Here is a 20,219-nt window from a genome sequence, read left to right as displayed (position 1 = left end):
TGTAATTTTATTTATTTTTTTAAACTTTTTAATTTTATAAAGTAGTTGACAATATTTCATTACATTTAGTATTCAAACACCAACCCCACCACCATTACACCTTCCCACCACCATGTTTCGGGGATTTCCATCCCTAACCCCAATCCCTGCCCTAAAGCAGAACTGAAATAATATATTTTGCATTATTTTTGTAAACCTTGTTTTTAAGATAAGTGGATTTTCCTGTGCTACTGGGATCTTGAGAATTATATAAAAGAATTGCAGACAAGACTCTAAAGGTTAAAAGTTTATTGTACAGATAAAGTTGATGGGTCCGGATCCTTCCTCAGATGCCCAGGCCTCTCTTTTACTTGTGAATGATGACCAGGTCCTGTCTCAGACACTGTCTGGTCCCGTGAGTGACTTCCCTATCTTGTCTTATGCAGTTCACTCACCTCCCATGAAAGATGCCAGGCCCTGTCCTGCTCTGTTCTCTCCCGTGTATGCTTTCTTCAGTTTCTGTCACAACCAGGTGCATGTGGGTGAGACTACTGTGCTCAGCGATTTGTCACTGGCTGGTCATTGAAGCCCTGCCCGTACCTCAGCTATTCCCAGTGTCCAAGCCATGCCTGTACCTGGCCAAGCACGTGGCCAAGTCAAGTTTAATCTCTGGCAGTCCGTATGGTTACAAGGCCCACCAGGAGTGATTCCTGAGTGCAGGGACAGGAATAACCCTGAGCATTGCCAGGTGTGGCCCAAACAAAACATAAAAAAAAACAAAACAAAAGAGAAATTATTTTCTCTTTTGAGCAGAGCCAGGTGTGTTCCCTGAGTGCTGAGCTAGGAGAACCTCTGAGCACTGCCAATTGTGCTGCCCCCACAAATATATTTTTCTTATTTTCACATGGGGGATGGGAGGAATAAGAGAGACAGTAAAAGAGGTAGTGTCTGTTTTGCATGCAGAAAATCCTACTTGGATCTACAGCTCTGTATATGACTCCCCAACCACTGCTAGAGGATATTCTTGACCACGTAGCCAGTAATAGGCCGTACCACTGGGTGTGGCCCCAAACAACCCTTTCCCGGCTCAAAAGAATCATCATCATCATCATCATCATCATCATCATCATCATCATCATCATCATCATCATCATCATCAACCTGTTGATCGTTGAATTTCTCGAGCGGTCTCAGTAATGTCTCCATTCGTCCTAGCCCTGAGATTTTAGGAGTCACTCTTTACTCGTCCTTCCCAATGATGCCGCATTGGAGGCTCTTTCATGGTCAGGGGAATGAGACCCAGCATTGTTACTGTTTTTGGCATATGAATACACCACGAGGAGTTTATGAGGCTCTCCCATGTGGGCAGGAAACTCTCGGTAACTTGCCAAGTTCTCCCAGAGGGAGAAGTAGGCAATAAGATGTCTGGGAGCTTGGCTTTAAGTCTCTGGATGTTGGCCATTGGTGGGATTACTCGGCGCCGGGGGCAGTCCCTAGGTGTGACCGCCTAGCTACTGGAAAATGGGAAATCTGGGCGGAAGAGGCACAGTCCCGATCCAAGCAGGCTTGGAGGTCTCAGCCCCAGGTCCCACACACCTGGGTTCCTCTGCCAGTACCTTCATCCACGAGGTTCGTCCGAACGTGTGGAAAGGGGCAGCATGGCTGTGGTTAGGCTCTGGAGGTCCTCGGCCACAGGATCTCTGCTCGGAACGGAGAGGGAAGCTGGAGACCACCCCCTCCGAGGAGCCCCAGGAAAGACAGCCAGGCATGTGGGCAAGAGACACTCTGAGGCTCAAAAGAAACATTAATTTATTGTTTATTCTTTTGAGAGGAGGGGCCATATCAGGCAGTGGTTTTTCCTACTGAATACCAGAGGTTATTCCTGTTTGGTGCTCAAGAGTCCCTCCTTGTGGTGCTGGGAGAAGGGAAGCACCATCTGGTGCTGGAGATCAATCTGCATTTCCCACATTAAAGCATGTGCTCTAGTCCTCTAAGCCAATATAATTTAAGAAATGTAATATATCTAGAATACTACATGTCTATAAGAAAGGTTGAAATCTTGCAGTTATCAAATTGGCTGGGACTGGACGTTAGCATGCTAAGTGAAATGAATGAAAGGGAGAACAGACACCAAAAGCTCCCATTAGTATGAGGAGTATAAAAAATGTATCCTGGTGTACCCTGGTGTGGAGCTGGTGAGCCCACCACCCACCCAAACAGAGCCCTGGCAGCCGCAAACCTCCAGAACCCAATCGCTGCCATGCTCTATGACCATATTCACAAGCTCAGGATGAACTTCATTCATGAATGAATCTGTTGAAAACCTCATTTGTGCAGCTTTTTTTGACCGAAATCTCCAGGCTCTCACGGAGTTACGATGGGCAATCTTCCTCCACCGCTTCCTTGTTCTTCCGGGAACTGGGAATCAGCACCCACAAATGTCCTCTGAGTCATATAAGCTCATTAACTGGCCAAATTTAAAAAATGGTGGTCAGCAGGTGTAATGGTGGTAGGATTGGTGCTAGAATGTTGAATGTAGTAAATTATTGTGAACAACTTTTAAAAAATGTAGCAAAGGAATAAACAATGACCAATGATAACAGACCTTGAGAGTCTGCTTATGAGGCTGAGTACACTGGATTTGGGTTAGGGGGATGAGAGGGGATCCAGAGATAGTGATTGAGGGACACTGACCTTTTAATGGTCGGTGTGGTGTGGTAATAGTGTAATCCTGAAAACTTAACACTATTATAAATCATGGCATCTACATTTAAAAGTATCTTGTATCTCATATTTACTGAAGCTCTTTTTTTTTTTGCTTTTTTTGGGGGTCACACCCAGCGATGCTCAGGGATTATCCCTGGCTCTGCACTCAGGAATTACTCCTGGAGGTGCTTGGGGGACCACATGGGATTCTGGGAAACCCAGGTCGGTTGTGTGCAAGGCAAATGCCCTACTAGCTATACTATCGCTCCAGCCCCTGAAGCTCTTTTTATAAAAGGGGATATCTCTTGGCAAGAGAGAGCACAGGAGATAAGGTGTTTGCCGTGCATACAGCCAACTTGGTTCAAATCCCCAGCACTGCATATGGTCTCCTGATCACTGAGTCAGGAATAGTTCTTGAATCCTAGTGTGCCTCCCAAAAGATCTATCTTTTATTTGTGCTCAGGGGTTACTCCTGGCTTTGTGCTATATGATCACTCTTGGCAGTGCTTGGGATCAAATGTGGTGCCGGGTTGGGAGGGATCAAACCAGGATGGACCCCGTGCAAAGCCCTTAACCCCTTTACTATTTTTCCAACTCAGAAATAAGTCTTTATGGATGCAGCTGAAACGCCACATCTCCATTAATTTCCCATCTCCAGATCTCAGAATTAGTCTATTTGTGTATTTTTGTGACTATTTGTGTATCTTTAAATTTTATATATTAAGTAATAAACGGTATAAGATATTGTTTTGCTTGTATTAAGCTTTATATAAATGTTATCTTACACCCATGCTCTATTATGCCATAAATAAGAACACATGTATTATACCCAGACGTGTCTGGAATATCTGCTGTGTTGGCTGTGTGTCAATTGCTTAATCTCTCTGTGCCTCATTTTTGTCACTTATAAAATAGAAATTCATAATATTACCTTAAAAGGTTTTTTTAAGGTCACACCTGGTGTTGCTCAAGGACCGCTACTGGATCAGTCTTCAAGGTAGTGCTCAGGGGATCATGTGGTGTCAGGATCAAACTCAGGCTTCCAGAAGTCGAAGAATTCTAAGCTGTCTCTCCAGTCCCACCTTCCTTTCTTTCAAACATAACCTTTTTGCGACTTATGCATGTTGATACATGTGGCATTCATTCATTTTAATAATTGAATTCTATCACAGGGGTAGAATGTAACATATCTACATTTCTGTGATGGACAATGCAGTCAGTCACATTACAAATATTTCAGGAATTGGGGCTGGAGCAATAGCACAGTGGGTAAGGCATTTGCCTTGCACGCGGCCGACCCGGGTTTGATTACCAGCATCCCATATGGTCCCCTGAGCACTGCCAAGGGTAATTCCTGAGTGCAGAGCCAGGAATAACCCCTGTGCGTTGCCGGGTGTGACCCAAAAAGAAAAAAAACAATAAAACAAATATTTCAGGAATGACCGTCCTTGTATTTGACTTCCTGTGCACATACAATTAATTTGTTTAAATTTCTTCATCATTAATTAATTCTAGAAAGATATATTTTGGCAAATATGGCTTTGATTTCTTTTTCATAGGTGCAGGAACCCTGAGTGTCAAGTATTACAGCAGCTTCAAAATCAAGTGTTTGTGTAACATTGTACAGCAATATCATGTATATTAACACTATTGTAACCATGTTACCTAATGATAATTTAAAGTGTTCCTGACTTCCTAAACATTTATAGTTATCCTCTTGAGAATCAATACACAGCACTACGTGGTGACCTGAGCTCGGCTGGAGTGACCCAAAACAAAACAAAATAATATAAAAATTCAGTTGAAATAACGATGTTATGACGCAAATATTGGTCTTAAGTTTTGATTGCCTTTTATTTCTCACACACTGCCGCTTGCAAATGGAAGGAAAGAACCGGAACTCCAATCAAACAGCATACTATTTTTATACTATGTCTAAAAATTAGATTGATCATTATACTTCAAAGGTTTTAAGGTCTGTGTCACAACACTTGTAACTAATGAATGTCTTTTCAAACTCTGTTTTTAAATTTCTTCTTGGGAAAGACTGAACTGGTCAAGTGGGTGTTTTATTGGTCTTAACATGCTGAATGGTAGGCTATAAACTTTAAGAATGTTTCAATAGCTCATAAAGGAGTAAAGACCCCAGTTAAAAAGTCTCTGATTTTTAAAAAGTCTCTGATGACTGGCATCTTCCTGAGATGTAGGAAAGTGCCTTACTCACTGTACTATCTTAAATTACTACTTAAATTAAGTTTCTTCTAGAAGTCCTTTTGAAAAAACTTATTCAAAGTTTATCATTTTCGGGGCTGGAGCGATAGCACAATGGGTAGGGCATTTGCTTTGCACATGGCCAACCCGGGTTCGATTGCCAGCATCCCCTATGGTCCCCTGAGCACTGCCAGGAGAAATTTCTGAGTGCAGAGCCAGGAGTAACCCCTGAGCATCGCCAGGTGTGACCCAAAATGCAAAAACAAAACCGAAAAACAAAAAACAAAACCCAACGTTTATTATTTTATCATTCTAAAGATTGTAGGAGAGTGTCATTTATTTAGGGGGTTATTCTTTTATGGAGATCACACCTGGTGGTTCTTGGGGGCTACTATTGACTCTGTGCTTGGGTGACCACGTGGTGCCAGGGATTGAACTGAGGTCGGTCACATGCAAGGGAAGCACCATAACTTTCTAACTATCTTTCTGGCCCCTTTAAGTTGATACTTTTTTGTGGGGGGTGCGCACCCAGGCTTTATTCCTGGATCTGTGCTTAGGAGTGGTCCCTCACAGTGCTTGGAGGACCATTTTATGTCAGGGATTTGAACTGGGGTCATTCACATGCATGACAAGTGCCTTCTCTCTCTCCTGAATTATTCCAGCCCTAAACTGAGTCCTTTTCTGGTGGGAAATCTCAGGGCTTACTCGTACCTGGCTCTGTACTCAGGCATCACTCCTGGCGGTGCTCAGGAGACCATACGTGGTGCTGGGGATTGAAACAGGGTTAGTTGTGTGTGTAGGAAAGTACCTTACTTGGGTGGTGCTTGGTGATTGGTGCCTGGCAGTCGATCCTCAGGGTACTAGGGGGAACATGTGCTGCCTGGGATGAAACCTGGTGTTCTCCAGCATTTTGAGACATCATTCTGCTTTCACCACACCTCCCAATTTTATGAACTGAAAAGAAGGGACCAATGCAGAATGTAGTATTCATGAGACCACATTGGAAAATGTGAAGTTTCACAAAGTCCCATAAAGGAGTCAGATGCTTGGAAAGGAAACAGTATTTGATTTTTTTAAATTTCTTTTTTTTTTTTGGTTTTTGGGTCACACCTGGCGATGCACAGGGGTTACTCCTGGCTCTTCACTCAGGAATTACCCCTGGCGGTGCTCAGGGGACCATATGGGATGCTGGGATTAGAACCCGGGTTGGCCGCGTGCAAGGCAAACACCCTACCCGCTGTGCTATTGCTCCAGCCCCCTTTTTTAAACTTTTTTTTTGGTTTTTGAGGAAACAGTATTTGAGTATAGCTAAATTTATCCTTACCCTTAGATAAGTGATTGCTTTTAGTTTATAGCAAATAATAAATACAATAAGTATTAAAATATTTTATAAATTTTATTTTATGAAATTTAATCAAATCATAAAAACTAGAATAATACATATAGTTGCTAATTTCCTTGAAAAGATGTTTAAAAAGTTAGTCTTCTTTAAAAAACTTTTTTTAATTAGTGAATCACTGTGAGGTGTACCATTACAGACTTACAAACTTTCGTGCTTGCGTTTCAGTCATACAGTGATGGAGTACCCATCCCTCCACCAGTGCCCATTTTCCACCACCAATGGTCCCAACATCCCTCCCACCCACCCCCCGCCCAGTTACCCCCCCCACACACCCCACCTCTGTTGCAGGGCATTCCCTTTTGTTCTCTCTCTTCTTTTGGTTGTTGTGGTTTGCAGTAGAGGTATTAAGTGGCCATCATGTTCGGTGTATAGTCTACTTTCAGCCCGCGTCTCCCATCCTGAGCGGGCCCTCCTAGCACCCTTTACTTGGTGGTCCCTTCTCTATCTGAGCTGTCTGTTTCCCCAGCATGCGAGGCTGGCTTCCATGCTGTGGAGTAATCCTCCTGGTACTTATCGCTGTTGTTCTTGGGTGTTAGTCTCCCATTCTGTGACTTTACATTCCACAAATAAATGCAATCTTTGTATGTCTTTCCCCCTCTAGAAAATGGAGAAAATAAAATACTATATATGTATATATGTACATACATACATACACACATTTTATATAGGGCTGGAGCGACAACACAGTAGAAGGACATTTGCCCTGCATGCGGCTGACCTATGTTCAATTCCTCCATCCCTCTCGGAGAGCCCAGCAAGCTACCAAGAGTATCACGCCTGCAGAGCAGAGCCTGGCAAGCTACCCATGGTGTATTCGATCTGCCAAAAACAGTAACAATAAAACTCACATTCAGATGTTACTGGTGCCCGCTTGAGCAAATCGATGAGCAATGGGATGACAGTGACAGTGATATATATAATGTTTTGGCCCATACCTGGTGGTGCTCAGGACTTACTCCTGGCTCTGTGCTCAGAAATAGTTCTTGGTGGGGTTTAGGGGACCATATGATGTGCTGGGGATCAAATCTATGTCATCTGCATGCAAGCAAGCACCCTACTTGCTGTATACTTCAGCTGAAATACTATATTATTAATATTATTATTATAAATGTAACACCAAAAGTTTTTTTGGAAGGTAACAATTCAGGATGATACTTTTGAAAGCAAAATAGAAGGCCAGAGAGAGACAGAGAAAGAGAGACAGACAGAGACACAGAGAGAGCACTCATAGAAGGCCAGAGAGAGAGCTCAAATGACTGAGTGCACACTTTGCAAGTGGGAGGCCCAGATTCCGTCTCCACCACATGGTCCCTTGAGCACAGCTGGGAGCTACTTCCATATGCAGAGTCAGCAGCCCCAGAGCACTCAAAATGCAAAATAAAATCACTTAGCAATTATAACATAGAAAAAGGTCATGGATTTGGGACCATAGAGATAGCTCATTGATAAAGGATGTGTTCAAAACCCAACACCTCAGTTTTATAGCATCACTGGGTATAGCCCTGGAGGCCCTCAAGCACCACTGGGATCAGGTGGTCTGGACACTGCAGGGGCCTTGCACTCAGTGTGGTGTGAGGTCTTTAGCTGGGGTTGAGAAGACACGCACAGTCAGCTATTAAAAGGCACATGTCCCAAAAGGAGAGAAAGAGAGCAAAGGGAATGTCCTGCCACAGAGGCAGGGTGGGGTGTGGGGGGGATGCAGGGACCATTGGTGGTGGAAAATGGGCACTGGTGGAGGGATGGGCACTCGATCATTGTATGACTGGAACGCAAGCACGAAAGTTTGTAAGTCTGTAACGGTACCCCCACGGTGATTCGCTAATTAAAAAATTAAAAAAGAAGGCATATGTAAGGAATGTATTTACATCACCTTTCTCTGAACAATCTGAGCATACATTGCTGATGTAATGCCCCCGTTATCTTTAAATACTTCAGAGTATTTGAAGTATCTCTTAAGAATAAAACACATTAGTCAGAGGGAGACCGACACATAATGATCTCTCTCATATGCATGATATAAAGAAAAATAATGTTGGAAAAAGACGCAAGCACAGTGGAAACAAAGAACATAGGAACTGGTATTCAGTAGGAAACATGCCATTGAAGGGGCTGGGGAATAGGACAGGGAGCAGGCAACATCTATGGCAGAGGGAAGTTTTCAACAGGGAGGAGGAAGTGGTGCTCAAAGGTGGTAGTGTTATGTATGAAACCCTACCAGCAACAGTATGGTAAACCACAGTGAAGAAACTTATATTTTAAAAAAGGAGCCCCTAGTAGAAGCAGACTGGCCAGTAGGGGTGGGGTGGGGCATTGGTGAAGGGAAGTGGACACTGGTGAAAGGATCAGTGTTGAAACATTGTATGTCTGAAACCCGATCATGAATATCTTTGCAGTTTCATGGTGACTAAATTAAAAAAATAAAAATAGTATTACCAGAAAAAAAGAACAAAAACGGCCTCCTATATAACCACAACACCAGTATTTAAAAAAATCAGCAGGGGGCTGGAGCGATAGCACAGCGGGTAGGGCATTTGCCTTGCACGCGGTTGACCCGGGTTCGATTCCCAGCATCCCATATGGTCCCCTGAGCACCACCAGGAGTGATTCCTGAGTGCAGAGCCAGGAGTAACCCCTGTGCATCGCCAGGTGTGACCCAAAAAGCAAAAAAAAAAAAAAAAAAAAAAAAAAAAATCAGGAAATTACCGTATTTTACTGTATAACTATCACCTTGTTGTCATACTTTTTCCCTCAGTAATACTAGCACAGGTGCACTCACAACAACAACTTTACATAATGGTTGTTTTCTACTTTAGAAACTTCCTCCCACTTTATTTAAACACCATGGTTTATGTTCATGATGCATTTGTTACAGGCACTTAATATTCTAACACCAATCCCACCACCAATGTAACCTTTCCTCCACCAGTGTCTCCATTTTTCCAACCACCCACAAGCCTGCCTGCTTAGGAGGCCCCAAAGTAATTTATTTTATATTGTTTATTACAACTAAATGGCTATTGTAATGATCAAAAATACTTCAGTAAAAGAGAATTTATAAAAAATTGTTATATTTTACCGTGGGGACATTAAATCCTCCTCTAAGGGTTTACTAAGTTGTTGTTGTTGTTGTTTGAGCCTAGTGTGTTATTGTTTTTGTTTATTGAGCTTAGTTGGCTTCTATGTTATTTTCCCATATAACTTGGTGTGCTCCTACTGGGAGTATTGTAGAGTTTTGAGATGTTGTGGCCTTACATGCCAGACACTCCAGAATATTTTTAACTTGGTCCTGACCTAACATGGAGGTGGTTGTGGGATGTGGGTGTGGCTTCCAGGGCTTCTGGAAATACAGTGGGGGTAGGAGGAAGCTGCCCATCCCATTAGTTCCCTTCTTTTTGGTAAAAAAAAAAATATTGGGCCAGAGAGGGGTAAGGCACTTGCCTTGCACACAGCTGACCCTGGTTTGATCTCCAGTATCACTAGGAGTAATCCCTGAGCAGAGAGCCAGAAATAATACCTTAGCACCTCAAATTTCATAAAAAAAATCGGCAACATTATGTGGAGAAAAAGGGTGCCATTGGTACAATATTATTATATAATTTATAGGTCTCCTTCAAATTTTACTAATTTTCCAATATTCCCCCTTTTTTGGTTTTCAGGCCAAACACAAGATGCTGAGGATTTACTCTTGGTTCTGCACTCAGAAATTACTCATGGTGGTGCTCAAGGGACCATATGAATGCTGGGGATAGAACCCTTTCGGTTGCATGCAAAGCAAGCACCCTACTTGCTGTACAATCTCTCCAGCTTATTCAATATTCCCCTTATAGCTTAAAAACGAAATCAAAAACAAAAAAATGGTTTTGTCCAGAATATGATCCAGTACTGTCTATAGTTTGGGAATAAAATGTACTTTTTTAAAAGTTTCCTTCTCTAACCTTCCAATTTGCAAATTTCCATTCGTCCCTTCTTCACATCTCTCAAGCTTTCTACAAGCAGTTCTAGCATTAGTTTCCCTTCTAGCATCAGAGGTGCTACCAGCATATAACAGTATGCTTGCTACCAATGATAGATATCAGAGCTGACACTAGTTCCAATGTTTGAATTATACTTAATTTTTGTAGTTATTGGCAACAAATATTTCAGTTAAATTTAAGGAACAGTCTTTGTTATTATTAATGATAAGTGCATCTTTCTTCATTATTAGTACAGCCGTGAGTTTATAAACATTTCTAGGTACCAATTAAAGTGTTATTGGAGGTCCTGTGTAATTCTACTTTTAACCAAATCAATTTTAGTAACATAGAGAAAAAGCCTTCAAACTGTTTACTTGGGTGTGTGTATGTCCTTTATCTTGTTAAAAGCAATGTTTCTTTTGCTTCCCAAAATGATTGCTATTCTCTAAAATCCAATACCTAGCAACAGTTCCATAACAGCAACAGACAAAATGAAGAATAACACAATCATTAAATGTGTATGGGTTTAAGATAATAAATACATCCTGATCATATTGAAAAATCCTGTCACAATAGGACCTTTAAAGTAATCCATAACTTTGAATTGATAGGTCTGTCTGTGCCTGGATATGTTTTTATTGCTGCTTATTAAATGTTGGCATTAAAAATATAATGCAAATTTCATCTGTCGACACAAATTCTATGACATGTTTAACTACTTCATACAAATAACCAGGACCAGTTGCCAGCATTAAGCAGCGAAATAATTAGCTGCTGATAGGAATTAATTATTTTGGCTAGTATTTCTCAAGCAATTTAAGCAGAAGACAGGGTGTTTTTCCCTTGAACTTTCCAGATATTCATACCAAGTTCCAGCTTCCATGGAGATCTAGCCATTTGGTGGCTCTATATGCAAAAAAAAAAAGTCCAGAGAGATAGTACAAAGGGCTGGAGAGCATGCTTTACATGCATGAAGCGCTGGGTTAGAGCTCCAGCACCACATGGTCCCCTAAGCACTGCCAGGAATCTGCTCTGAGCTGAAAATAGCCCCTGAGCCCCACTGGTATAGTATTAAAAAGTTGAAAGGAGATAGCATAGCATTTAAGGCACTTGTACAGCACACAGCTCACTTAGATTCAATCTCCTGCACCTCATATGGCCCCATGAGCCCTTCCAGGAGTGTTCCTGAGCATAGTCTGGTTTAACCCCCCAAACAAACAAAAAAGGGAAATCAAATGAATTCTTAGGACAAGACAAAGTTGTTCACTGTAATACCATCTTGCTTCTGACTAATGAGTACATGCCCCATCTAACCCTGACAACATTTTCACTGCCACTAAGTGTAAGCCCCATCAACTCAGTCCATCTAGCTCTTTCCAATTCACTATCCAGAAACATCCTTCTAAAATATCAAGCTCTATGTCCTTCCATGGCTCCCACTGTCTCCAGGATATCAAGCTTCTTCCTTGGCATGGCATTTCTAGGATCCTCTGTGATTGGGCTCCTGCAGCTCCCCAGCATGAACATCTCCAGCAGTTCTTAGGTCTTGGTCAGAAGAACTACATGTGGTCCAAGAAGAGAGAAACTCTATTTGGGGTTTTCAAACCTTTGTGTGGACTTGTCCCTGGGTGAAACGTCTCTTTAACTATGTCTTCTCAACTCTTACCTTTGTTACAAACCCCTTTCTGACTCCTTTCTACATTCTCCTTTGTACATGAATGCTGCTTTGTGAGTCTTCTATAATAGCACATATAATATTTGATTGGATTGGCTTGATCCTGACTAACTTAATAGGTTGCAAACTCTTTGAGGTCAAGGACCATGAATTACTCATCTTTTTATCACCAGATTGGAGATGGCTCTATGGAATGGGTGAGGGGAGGGATGCCAGCTGCATGCAAGTTCCTTATCTCCTGTATTATCTCTCAGGCACTATGTTTAAATTGTAATTATTTCTTTTTTTTATTTGGGGACATATTATGTGGTGTTTAGGGCTTATTCCTGGCTCTGTGCTCTGGGGATCGTATGGGGTGCCAGGGATTGAACCAGGAATTAACTGTATAAGTACTTTAATCCCTGTACCACCTCTCCAGTCCCTACATTGTTTTCCTTTTTTTACATATAGGCACTATAATTTACATATGTCCTACCATATGTTCAGCCATACAGTGTTCTAACACTGATCCACCACCAGTGTCAACTTCCCTCCACCAGTGTCTCCAAGTTATGCAACCCCATCCCTGAGCCTGCCTCCTTGGACATTTCTCTTTAATTTTGGGGGCCACATCTGGCAATGCTCAAGGCTTACTCCTGCTCTGAGCTCAGGAATCACCCATGGCAGGGCTCCTATGGGGTGCTGGGGATCCAACACAGGTCAGCTGTGTGTGAAAATAAGTGCTTTACCCTCTGTACCATCTCTCTGGCCCCTCAGAGTGTGGATGTTAAATCTGCAGCATAAACTAAGAATGATCTTGAGATTTATTAGATGTAAACTCTACTTTTTCTCTTATCTTACACATTTCATTTCAGGGGTTACTCCTTGTTTTGCACTCAGGAATTACTCCTGGAGGTGCTCAGGGAACCAACCATATGTAATGCTGGAGATTGAACCAGGGTCAGCTGGCCTCCCCTCATTTTAAAGAAAACAATTTATACCTTTACTAAATGTATATGAGAATTTGGTCTTCCAAACACTATTATAAAAATTTTAAACTTTTGCCCATGGAATAGGATTGATATTTAATTTGCTTTTATTTTTGGTCCACAACCAGCAATGGTCAGGGATTACTCCTGACTCTGTGCTCAGGAATTATTCCTGGTGGTGCTGGCAGAACCATATGGGAAGCCGGGGATAGAGCCCAGGTCAGCTGTGTGCAAACCAAGTGCCTTACTAGCTGTACTATTGCTCCAGCCCCGACATTTTTTAAGGAGACTAAAATTGAGCACATTTTTGCTTTTTGAGTCACACCGGGCTGTGCTCTAAGTTTATTTCTAGCTCAGTGCTAAGGAGGTAGTGCTAAGGAGGCTACATGTGGAGCCAGGGATCAAACCAGGGGTTGGTCACATGCAAGGCAAGGGCCTAAACCACTATACTATCTCTCTAGCTCTTAAAGTTGAACACTTTTCTTTTTCCAGTGCTAGAGCCGGACCCCTGGGTCTCCACATGCAAAGCAAATAAGTGTTCTACCACTGAGGTACATCCCTAGTTCTGATGTACTTATTAACCTTCTATATTTCTTAATATACTATTTCAATTTTTCTATTGTACTTATTTTTGATTCTTTGTATTTTAGGGAAATTGGACTTTTCCATTCCTGGAGGAAGTGTTTTTCCATAGCATATAATTTACCTTTTGACTTTATGGTATTTAATATATATCATTTGAAATTTCTGTATACTTAAATCCATCTTTAAGCTTCTAGATTTTAGGTAACATTTATAATGATGTTAGAAAATACAAATTACATATATAAGCTATGTAGACTGGGAGACTATTAGGAGACTATTAGGAAAATTTAATTTATAATCAGAAGCTTGCTCTATTCTCATAAAATCAGAGCAAAGACAATCATAGGATGCTTTATACAAAAAATATGGTAAGGCTCTTTGGGGGTCATGCATTTCTACTCAGCAAATATTTTTTCTTTTTTTTTTTGGAGGGGGGCAGGTGAACAACACCCTGGAGTGCTGCATGGTTACCTCCAGAGGTGTTCAGTGGACCACAAGGTGCTGGGAGTTAAACCTGAGCTCCTGCATACAAAGAATGCCTTCCCGCCCTATGAGCTATTTTTCCCAGCCCAATACCAGAATTTTTTACAAGTCTTGCCCCTTACACAGTATCAAATGCTCACAGGTTCTATTTATTAAACTCTCCTTTTTCAGTATTTCTTATCAGGAACCAAAAGTCTGGTATAATTATTATCTCATGAAGGACATGCTACAAATAACTAAGATTAATGCTTATAGCATTTATGTATTTCACTTCATGGCATTTTGTCGTGTTCTTCTCAACTTTTAATGTACACTTAAGGCTTTTAGCATGTGACATAAATTCCTAGAATAGGACTAGGTTTAGTTATTTTTTTGAATGAGCTCTGGAAGAAAAAGGTACTATGGAACAGTCTTAAACATCATGAAAAATTTGCTCAAAACTGTTTCTGATGTTATACCAGTCACGGCTATAAATTTTCTTCAGTGGTATTTTTCACGAAGTGAAAGTAAATTTATCAAGCAGGTAATTCTCAAAAAAATTTCAAGGCATAGAATTGTTTAAAATCTCAGTTGCTATGTAATCAACCAAGAACGCAAATTTATAAAATAGAAGGAATAAAAGCACTCTGAACTATAAATGTAATATTTGGAGCATAAATTAGTAGTTTTCAGCTAATACTAAAACAGGAAATCATTTAATATCAATTGATATTGAATTGGCACAATTGAGTAAAATTAATGTAAAAAGATTTGGTACAGAGCCCAATTTTTCTATTACTTTAAGTGGAATTTTGCATTAACTTATGTAACTGTAAAATTTCCACTACTCCCTATTTAGTGTTCTAGCTGCATCATCCCCCAAGTTGAATCTATTAAAATCTGTGTAACATTTTACCAAAGATGATCTATAAAAGAAATGGAAATTTATTTTGAATTGTATTCCATTTCGCAGAGCTTTAGAGGTGAGTAAAAATGCCTCCGATTTTATTTCTTGTTATTGATATTTAGATGCTTCTGTTTAACTTTTACGGCTCTGTAGATTAAATATACCATAACTCTTGTCTTGAGTTGCAGAAAGACACAGCACGTACAGAGGGTGAGAGAGAAACTAAGACACGGCCATGGAAGGCAAATAGTTTAAAGCTGGAAATATTCATTACATCGCATTCGCAACGTTTTAGAAGTGATATCGCGTGAAGTCCCCACGATTTCCATGGGGCTTGCGTTATTTCTTATTTGGAAAACTTGTTATGAAATACACTGATGCCTTTTTTTTGCGTTTAACAACCGAAAAGCAATTGAACAAGCACGGTATCGTTCCCCCCACGATCCTAAATAAAAGAGAAACAAAGAACCCGTAACGAAAACACTCTCCTCTGACTCCGGGAACTTCTCGAGCAGTAATGGAGACACTGGACTAGGTCACTCCTTCCCGTCCTAGCAAAAGTGGCGCTGAAGAGGGGACAGGCCCTCCCTGAATTCCTCTCCCCACCCCCGCCCTGCAGGGAGAGCTCCCGGCAGTCTGAGGTCCTGGACTTTGGATTCGAAAACAAACAAACAAGGTGGTAAAGAACTGCGTCCTCCGGGGTGGCGGCGCCCAAGGGGTCCTGCCACGCTCCCAAGCCCGAGCGGGGCGCGGGAGGGCGGCCGCAGGGGCCGGGGGCCCCGCCAGCGCGAACAAAGTCTACAGGCCGCCCCCGCCCACGTTGCCAGAAAGGCAGCAGATAAGCGGGGGAGGCGGGGAGCGCCGACTCGGTCCCCCCGGATGGCTTTTGCCCAATTTTCGCTTTCCCTCCACTTCGTCCCGTCGCGCAGCCGGCCCCCTCCCCCCGCCAACCACGAGTCCGGAATAAATTGGTCGGGCGCCCGCCCGGCCTAGCCTAGTAGCCCAGTTCCCCAGACCCTGGAGATAGGAAGCACGTTCGCTGGGCGACGGGCAGAGTGGATTGGATCGGGGCGGGGGGGGGGGTTGTTTTCCAGTGCCAGCTCTTCCCGGTCGACAATCCGTTCACTTTCTTTCCACACCCGTAGCAAAAACAAACAAACAAACAAAACCCCCACAAAATCCCCAAATCATTAAAAAAAAAAAAAACAACAACTAGAACCCAAACAACCCCCTCGTGGAGATCTAATCATCACACCAACCCCCGGGCCCGCGAGTCACTGAGGTTTCGGTGCGGAGAGTTAACACGAGTTGAGTTCTTTGGGTGGCAAGGAGGGGACGCGGGCGAACTAGGGTCCGGGAGCGAGGGTCGAAGGCCAGTGGCGGGGCGTGTCAGAGGAAGGGACGTAGGGGGTGATGTCCGACAGTGCCGCCACCTCCGGGCTGCGCTGGGGGCCCGGGGCGCGAGTCTCCGTGCGAGCCTGCTTTCCGATCGCCCGCGTCCCGGGGCCCGGCCGCACCGCCCCGCCGCCCTGCCCGCGACCCCCTCGGGAGAGAAAGGGGCAGCGCCGCCCGAGCGCCTCGGCGGCGGCGGAAGCGCCGCCAAAGGAATGAGTAAGTCAGGCGCGGGCACGGCACCTTGTTTACCCCACTCGGAGGCGCGCCCCTGCGGGCGCCGGGCTCGGAGGCGGCGTCGGAGCCGCTGAACCCGGGAGGCAGCCGGCCACCATTGGTCGGCGGCGGGGAGGGGGCCGCGGGGTGGGAGGGCCGGGAGCGCGGCGGCCCGCAGTTCCGGCCGGCGGCCGCTAGATGCCGCCCTCCCCCAACGGGACCCGGCGGCGGACTCGCGGCCGACAGATGGCGCCTGCGCGTTCCATTCGCCTCCAAGTCGCCGAAGAGCGAACACCCCAAACAATCCCGAAGCGCCACCAAAAAAAAAAAAAAAAAAAAAAAAAAAAAAAAACCCGAAAAAAAAAAAAACCCGCCGGATCCGACCGCCACTTTCAAAACCCCCCACCGCTGTAGAACCGCGGGAGCTTCCGTCCCCGAGTAGGATCCGAGGGTGTCAAGAAGAGGAGAGGGCAGATAGCTCGGTGGCAGCCCCGGGGTGAGGAAGCCCCCGGCCTGAGAGAGAAGGAAGGAGGAGTGGGGGTGGCGAACAGTCGCGCCGCTGCCTCTGTGTACGCTGAGGGGGGAGGTAAGTTATAAAATGGCGGAGGCGAAGCTTCTAGAAGTTTGAAGGGGCACCCGGGCGGCCAGGGGCCCCCGGCGAAGGTGTGTGCGGTGGCGAGCGGGCGAGCGAGAGGAGTTGGGAGGGCGAGCAGCCCGGGCGCGCTCCTGCCTCGGCCCCCGACTCGGCCAGCGCCCGGCCCGGGCGGCGGGGGCGGCGGGGGGCGCCCCGAGTCCGGGCGGGGAGAAGCCGCCTCGTCCCCGCGCGCCCCCCGACCCTCCTTTCTCCCGCCGCCCCCCTGCGAGGGGCCGCCCGCACTGTGCCGCGGAACTTCCAGCCCCCCGCCCCCCGCCGCCCGCTCCGACAGCGGCCCCGGGCCGCCGGCCTCGCCTCTCCCACTCCCCTCCGCACGCCCGGCCCGCGGGGCCCCGGCCCGGCTCTCCCCCGGGGCCGCCGCCGCGGACCCCCCCTCCCCAAATGGGTGACCCAAAATGGAGAACGCGGAGTGGCGCAAGATGGAGGCTCGGCGGCCGTGTGTAGCCTCGGATGGCGGGGCCCGCTCTCCGGTAGGCTCTTAAAGCCGACGAGCGGCCGCACCGGAGGTGGGGTGGGGTGCGGGCCGGCGTCGGGGGAGGCCGGCCGGGGCGGCGGGGGGCCGGGGTCGGGGCGCGGGGCGCGCGGGAGTGCGGCGCGGGGCGGGGGGGGGGCGCCCGGGCGGGCGAGCAAAATGGTGGTGCCGGGCACCTCGGGGGGAGGGGAGCGGGCGGCTCGCGCTGTCTATTTGGGCCTCGGACCGCGGGCGGCGAGGGAAAAGCTCCGCGGCTCACACCCCTCCCTCGGGCCCCCTCCCTTCCCCTCCCCTCCTTCCTTCCCTCCCTCCCGGCTCGCCCTCCCTCTCTCTTCCTCCCTTCCTCGAGAGGGAACAACATTCATGTGACGGGCCCCTCGGCTGCTCCCCCGCCCCATCCTCGCCGGCGCGTGGTGGGGGAAACTGCTGGGGAGAGCGAGTGGCATCGAGCTCTCCATCCCTTCCGAGGCCCCACTTCGGTCAGTTGGCGCCGGGCACCCGCTTGCGGCCGTGGGGGGTCGGGCTGGGGGGCCGGCGGCGCCCGGGGGGGGGCCTTCTCGTCTCCCCCCCCCACGACCACGGCGTACTGCCCGGGCCCTGGAGGGTTGGGGGTGGCGGGGGGGCCCCGCCGGCCTGGCGTGGAAGGAGGGGGGAAGGGCGGGAGTGGAAGACTGTTTGTTGGGGGGTTTTGGCGCCACTTTTGTTTTAGTTTTAGTGCTGCTTGGCGTTCCCACCCCCACCCGCGCTGTCTCTTGCTCAAGGCGCGGACTGAGCTGAGCCTTTGCCCCAGGTAGGCAGCTTCTGCTTTCCTTTGCCTGCTTTTATTATTTTGTAAATTTCTGCTCTCTCCACACTTTGCTTCTTGGCTTGGGGGCTGACTTTCTCTTTTGCTTCCCGCACCCGCCCCGGCGATCTGCGGGGCCGGCGATTTTTTTTTTTTTTTGGGCGAAAGGGGCCCTATGGGCCTAGGGCGAGAAGAAGGTGTGGGAAACAGCATCAAGTAGTTCTGCAAAACTTTGAGCCCTGTTCCCATTTTCTTCTGGCCTACATTCGTCAACGTATTGTTGATTTCTGCCTTTTCTTTACGTTCGTGGGTTGTTTTTTTTTTTTTCCGCCTCGTCGCGAGAATGTCTTGTTTTTGCCTTTAGTTTTTCATAAGCCGCCGTACTTTCGACATTTACTTTCCGCGCCCCTTGGTGTATATGTCATTTTATTTTTAATCCTGAAACGGAATGGGGTTGATCGTGCGATGTGTGTGTGTGTGTGTGCGTGTGTGTGTGTGCGTGTGTGTGCGCGTGCTGCAGTTTCGGCTTTAATTTTTAATATCGCATTAGTAGTTTCATCCGGTTTGGGAGACTTTCTCCTCCGTGGCCTAGAAATGTTTTATATGTTGTTGCCTACCATCCCCCTTCCCTCATCCTCCTCATTTCCCTGGTCTGTAGTTTTAAATTGAGGGGCTGATGATGGTTATTTACAGTTTACACGATATATCTATTAGAAACTTTGGATCTGTAGGATTAGGATTAAGTAAACCAAAAGCTTGTATTGCTTTCCTTTGGTTCCTTAAAATGCCCCCCCCCAGCCCCAGCTCCCCTCACACCGAAGTGTAAATTCCATACCCCTTTTCTCCCACGGACCGCCTTATTTCACAGCAGCCACACCCTGTATTTGTCTCTGTGGATTGGACTCATTATCAGCTTAATTTAGTGACTCTTAAACCACCATGATGGGACTTGCTTAAGCACGAAGCTTCTTTTCCTGTTTAGTCCTAGTGGTTAGTGTCGAAAGAGGAATAATCGAGGTTTCTTGATGAAACCTGGTGCGGTCCAACCTCTGCCTTTTTTCTGTTGTCTTTTTTCCTACTCCGGGCTGTTGGCGGTGTCAGCACCGCTGCTGGGGGCGGGGGTGGAGGGGAGAAAAGAGTCGGGTTACCGAAGTGCGTCATTCCTGGCTCTAGCTGGGCCTGCTCGGGAGCTGCTGGTGTTTGTTACTGTCCTCACAGCACTTTCCTGCCAACCTTCTCTCTCCTCGTATTGGTTAGGAGCAAAAGCAGGAGGCGGTCTCCTAATTCTATCTGTAGCCGAGCTCGTTGCGTTTAATGGTATATGTGAACTTATTTGTTAAAAAAATAAAGGCCCCGGAAAGTGGATACATTTTTGTTTAATGACATGCAATTCAGCAGCTTTAGACTTGCTTTTATGTATTTTCCGGTAAACGGTGGGGTTAATTTTGAACATTTTAAACCACTTACGTTAAAATGTCGGGTTCTCATCCTACGTTGATATCAATCTATAATTAGGGATCAGGAGGACCAGCTAAAGCATAAATGTTCAGCGGTTTTTCAAGTGGTTGAATTGTAATTTTATAACACATTATGTTAAATAGACTAGGTTTCCCCCCTCCCCGCTTCGAATCGAGGTGCTACGCAAATGGTAGCGAATTGAAGATATTTTAAGTTCATTTTCAGCAGGTTCTCATATATCCCGATAAAGATAATTTTAACTCGGTCCTTTGGGCTATGGAGTTAACTAAAATTCTTAAAGATGGCTATTTCTTTTTAACTGGAAACTTAAGTTCACCACCGAAAAAGGAGTTGTGTAGGTTACTATACAATTACATTGTTGGGTTCTTGACTT

General features: G+C 45.7%; 1 protein-coding gene across 8 annotated transcripts in view; it reads left to right on the top strand.

Moving 5' to 3' along the window:
* Nucleotides 1-16,761: 16,761 nt before the first annotated feature.
* Nucleotides 16,762-20,219, top strand: part of STAG2 (stromal antigen 2) — a 156,890-nt gene continuing 153,432 nt past the window's right edge. For 4 of the 8 annotated variants that reach the window (XM_055121437.1, XM_055121435.1, XM_055121436.1 and 1 more), the window contains exon 1: nucleotides 16,762-17,042. The gene's annotated coding sequence lies outside the window, so the exon portion shown is untranslated. Of the gene's footprint in view, nucleotides 17,043-17,075; nucleotides 17,120-17,447; nucleotides 17,582-17,738; nucleotides 18,063-18,302; nucleotides 18,374-20,219 lie in introns of those variants that run through there. The other 4 variants (XM_055121433.1, XM_055121431.1, XM_055121430.1 and 1 more) reach the window with 4 other exon arrangements.

This window comes from Sorex araneus, chromosome X (assembly GCF_027595985.1).
Source record: "Sorex araneus isolate mSorAra2 chromosome X, mSorAra2.pri, whole genome shotgun sequence".
Taxonomy (NCBI): Eukaryota; Metazoa; Chordata; class Mammalia; order Eulipotyphla; family Soricidae; genus Sorex; species Sorex araneus.
This window is presented reverse-complemented; position numbering and strand designations above follow the sequence as displayed.